Genomic DNA, 6,000 nt, shown 5'->3' with positions numbered 1-6,000 from the left:
ATGTTGAATGATTTTGGTTGAATTTGAAAACATTTTGTTTTTTTAATGTAGAAAACAATCTTTTTTATATAGAAAACAACATAATTTATTAAATGTGATAAAACTATGTTATGACATACTATATCTACACTTTAAAAATAACACAAATATCTAAGGTTCCGTTCGGTGTGGTTTTCTATTTTATGTTTTAAATTTTTCATGAATCAATTTTTTTTTTAAGTTTTAAAATTTTCAAATCAAAGGTAATTTCAGTTTTAAGTTATACGATTTTTTAAAAACCAAAATAAATTCCAAATATCAAAATTAAATATACATTATTAGAAGTATTTTTTGTGGTAATTAAAGTGGTGGTTTGTTGTGGTCATATTGGTAATTATAGGCGGATGAAGTGATGAACAATGAATATCAAAGTGATAATTGTAGATGGTCGTATGGTTGACAATGATTGTTAGATTGGTGATCAAACATGGATGAAGTGACAATTAAAGTGGTGGTTTTCAATGGATGAATTTTAGTCATAATAGAAGTTGATGTTGACTAGATTGAAGATCATGGATGGATAAAATGGTGATCATAGATTGTCATATTATTAGTGGGTAGTGGTTGACGGTACTCAAAGTGATGATTGTCAATAGTCGTAGTAGTGGTCGAGGGTGATTTTAACATTACATTGTAAAATCAATAAATTAATCCAAATCTGAAAAACAACCCAATATTTATAGTTTTGAAGGAAAATGTCATCTATATGGATTTTTAAAATGGACTAAACGCACAACATGCTAGAAATTTAGTTATTTAATGGAAATAGAATAATGGTTTACAATTGTGATTACTAGGCCATGAATAAAAATAATATTCTAAAAGTTCACATTTCTAGAGCTTACCATTAAAAAGCATGAAAACGAACTAAAATTTCTACAATACAAATACAATGAAGAAAATAGTATAACACGAGTAAATCCATAATCATTAAATTTTAGGCAGTTAAGGGTTTGAATGTTGACATTACGGATAAATAGAGTTTGCACAATGATGGTGGATTGTAAGTGAGTCACATTTCTGAAAATAACGAAGGCTATCGAAGAAATTTTCCACAAGACAGGACAATATCATGAGAACTCAAAAAGAATAGGACCTTATTGCATAACTACTAATAAAAGAAATAATTAAAGAGTAGAAAAACTTTTTTCACTAAAATTCAACTAGAAGTTAGTAGCCAAAAAAGCCTCTCATATGTCTATAATTGGTATAGTCTATATGGTGAAAAGAATTATTATTATTATTATTATTATTATTATTATTATTATTATTATTATTATTATTATTATTATTATTATGTCTGTTTACAAATATCATATTTATTCATGACTTATGTATCTTCTTAAGAAGATGGATAAATGGATTATAGATTTTATTTTGTTTGAGAATATTAAACAAGGGAAGATTGTAACAATGGCTTGGAACAAAATTTGAACCCCTATGAAGAAATAAGTTCATGGTATTAGATCAATGAGATATTAATGATGACTCCATTTTAAAACTTTTTATCATTATTAATTTTTTTCTTTTTAGGTCTAGAGCTATGAGAAGCAAATAACCTATTTCTTAGTGTATTGCCTCCTCTATTTGGTGTGGTATGAAATATAAAAACTTCAACTATTTAAGATAATGTTTGTGGCAAATTCGAAAATGTGACAAATTTAATTTTTGAAATGATAATTGAATTAATCAACCTTTGATGCATTTTGATGACATTGCTCTAAACAAACATTCTCTTTTGAAGGTTAAGGTTATCAATTTCATTTATAAATGGTAAATAGAGAATTCCTAAGTTTTTTACTCACTTTTTCTATGATCCACTAATTCATGGATAAATTACTATTCCAACATTTAATTGTGACGATCATTAGGTTTGAAAAACTCATCTTCCGGTGACTTACTCTCTAAAAGTGCTTATCTCTATCATCGACCCTTATGTATTCACACTTCCTAGGACAAACTAATTTTACATAATGGAATTATGCCTTCTAAATCATAACTTATTTGGCATTTGTTGAATAGTAAACTTCTTATTGATGAACATCTTAGGATAAGAGGTTGCACTATTACAAAATATACATTTTGTAACATTTTCTTACTTCAGCCATTTATTCAACCAAAGTAATAACTCACCCTTAGGTACCTTTATGTTTCGATATTTATTAAAACACTTTTCCCTACGGTCCAACCTGACAACCATGGTGATAAATTAAGGACTGACACGCTTCGAATCTCAACATTATCATTTTCCTTTTTTTTGTTACAAAAAAGATGTGTCCCCTTTATTTTTATATTTATATTAAAATTAAACTACTTTTCATCAAGGTCTATGAAAGGATCCATTGTGAAATGTACCTCAGTAGCATGCTTAAAGCGTGTAAATTATAGACATTTCATCATGGTTGGTACTATCAACTGTGGTGAAAAGTATTACCTATATATAAGCGAAATTATTCTCATTTCTGTATAGAATAGTCGTAGGTCTTCTAACACTACTACGTAAAAGCCATTTCACAACAAGAGATACCACCACGTCTGACCAAACGTTGTAAGGTAAGAGGTGGTTGTACGTATGATGCTTTCTACCACGATCATACAACCATGATTATAAGCTTTGTAGTGCTCTACCTATCATATCGATTACTTCAAACAACCGTTGTGATATTCTTTAATGCATAACCTTTAACAACGCTAGCTCTAAACAACTGTTTTGATATTATATAATGCACAACAATTAACAATGACTGTTCTAAACAACTGTTGTGACGTATACACTGAGTTAATTATAAATAATATGAAATGTTTATTTCGCTAAAGCTCACTAAACATATAACCTTTCAATAGGATTTAGAATATTATAATATGACAAATTAAGTTATATTATAAGAACAAGTTACATGTTTAATGCTAAACAAGAATTCTTCAGCTCCTTATCCGTATTTTGCTCTTTAACAGTTAGAACTTGGTTTAATATTCCTAGTTATTCAACCTCCCCTTCCTTTACCTCTAGTTTTGCAACATATTATTTACTTTCAAACAAAATTAGAGGTGGAGGAAGGGGCGGTTGAAAAATTTGAAGCGTTAAATCAAGTTATAATGATTAAATAGCGAAATGCAGATAATGGGTTAAACAATTCTTATCTAGAATTGAATAGTGTAACTTGTTTACTAATATAACTTTATCTATCGTATTATAATTTTCTAATGCAATTTGAAAAGTTATATATTTGGTAAGGTGTTGGAAAAACACTTAAACCAAATAAGATATAATAAACTAATCTTTTAAACAAACATTAACAACGACATTCATCCACAAGATTCATCAACAACAAACCTTAAACAACATAAAAGATACAACAAACAACTCTTATTAAAAACAACAAAATTATTAAAACATAGCATAAAATACATACAACATAAAACTTTTAGGCTCAATGAATCTCTTGACCCTTTAACTTAATATCACTTTTAGTCCCTTATTTAATAAACGTTCGTTCTAAGTCCCTTAATGTCATTCTGTTAAACACATTGGTATTATCCGTTAAATTTTGTCAAAATCTATTAAGTTGTGTATACGTGGCACTCCATATGGCATTTCTTTAGATGACGAGGAATTGTTTTATTTGACATTAAATATTTCTTTCATTAATCACCAATTTGTTAAAATAATTAATTCCTTTCAATTTTTCATTAATCATCAATTTCAATATATTTCTTTCATCAGCAAAATACACGTAACCATCACTAAAACTGCTTTTCTCAAAACAAAATTTTCATAAATTCATACATCAATCAACCATGTTTTTCACTTACATCTTCAACCGATAAATTTGTTTTTCCTTCATTCTTTTTTAGATTTGAAATTTTAATGATCTCTATTTTTATTCATTTTTTTGTTTGTGTTTTTAGGTTAAATCAATCATGGAAGCCATGGATATCGTAGGAAAATTAATTAGGTAAACATGTTTTAAAAATATTCTGGGTAAACTAACACAAGACCAAGAACCTTAAACTCTCAATCAATACAGGAAGAAGATCTGACAACCATCTTCCTACCAAAAAACAAAAAGTGCCCAAAAATACATATTACCACGGTTAATAGGAAGACTATTGTAATATGGTGTTACAAAAGGTCTATTTTGCAATAGTGTTGTGAAAAACCCTAACATATCTCTCTCATGCCTCATTCCAATCTCCATTAATGTTTGAACACTATTTTCTCACAAAACTCCAACATATCTTCTCTAACTCGTATGGATTAAGGAAAGGTATCACGAAACATGTAAGACAGAAACACCAAACTCATTTCTTTGACTTCTTCTTAACATTTCAGGTACGTGAGATATTTCCACCATACATGTTATGAGTTATGTTGTTGTTAATCAAAATATTTGTTATGTTTTTTTATTTTTCTTGTTGTTGATACGGTAAGCCCTTATAGGTTGTATATTGTTCATTTTTTTTAGTTATTTTGTAATTTTTGTTGAGTTTTTATGTTGGTGTTTATGTTTTTATTGAGTTATGTTGATGTTCTTGTTTAGGTATATTTTTGTTTTTGTATAGGTCGTACGATGTTGTTTGTGTTATTGTGGATGTTATTTTTTTAGGTATGTTAATGTTTTAGTTTAGGTATATTATTATTTGTTAAGGTAAGTTGTTGTTGTTGTTGTTGTTATTTTAGATGTTTTTGCAGAGGTATATTGAAGTTTTTGTTGAGGTTTGTTGTTATTTTGTTAAGGTAAGTTATTGTTTTTGTTGATAAATGTTGTTCTTTGTGTTATTGTATCTGTTTTTTTAGTTATATTGATGTTTTTGTTAAGATATGTTGATGTTTTTGTAGAGGTAATTTATTGTTTTTGTTGATAAATGTTGTTGTTTGTGTTATTGTAGATGATTTTGTTAAGGTATGCTGATATTTTTGTTGAGGTAAGTAGTTGTGTTTGTTCATGTTATTGTCAATGTTATTCCTTGTACATTGCAAGTTTCATTTCGTTCGACCAACATGTCACAGAAAATGATTTTATTATATCGTATGTGGTTTGAGTGTTTTACCAACCTCTCATTGAATATAAACCTTTCGAATTGAATTAAATAATAATAATATGAAAAATTAATTTGTATTGGAAAATAACTTACATTAATCAATGTTTTTTGAGCTTTCCGTAACCCATTATCTGTATATCGCCCTTTGACCGTTAGAATTTGGTTTAATACTTCTAGTTCTTCGGTCATCACTTCCTTCTCCTACTAGTTTTGTCTGCAAAGTTATTACTATGCAAAATGAACTAGTATAAAAGAAAGTGTTGGTTGAAGAATTAGAAGCATTGAAACAAGTTCTAACTCTTAAAGAGCGAGACACGAATAATGGGTTACAGAAAGTTCTAAAAATATTAATTAGTGTAACTTATTCTTCTAATATAACTTAATATGTCATATTAATTTCTAAATCAGATTGAAGGATTATACTATGAGAGATTCAATTAATCTTTCTCATCATATTCTATTTTCTTCCCCTATCTTCTCACGTCTTGATGCTTTCATGGCTTTTGTACACAAAGCATAATATGGTATCATTGTCTTTGATCCAACCTCTCACCCTTCTGCATTTTCATCAAGGTATGCATCGATTGATCTCTATCTCTCCTTCTCTTTCTTATTGTTGCAAAATATTTCCCTTTTTTCTTTTCTTCCTCCACTAAATCATGCCTCCACGTAAAATGATGATAATGATTTTGTTTACTATGTACATCCAAGCGAAGGCCCGAACTCTGTGAGAATTACACCACAATTGAATGGTTCCAATTACATTTCTTGGTCACGTTCCATGGAAAGAGATCTTGGAGCTAAGAACAATATTGCATTCATCAATGGCTCCATTTAGGTTCCCAATTTCAATGATATTAATCGCTCGGCATGGGAATGGTGCAGCTGTCTTGTTCATTCATGGATCTTGAACTATGT

Source organism: Vicia villosa, linkage group LG2 (genome assembly GCF_029867415.1).
Source record: "Vicia villosa cultivar HV-30 ecotype Madison, WI linkage group LG2, Vvil1.0, whole genome shotgun sequence".
NCBI lineage: Eukaryota > Viridiplantae > Streptophyta > Magnoliopsida > Fabales > Fabaceae > Vicia > Vicia villosa.
This window is presented reverse-complemented; position numbering follows the sequence as displayed.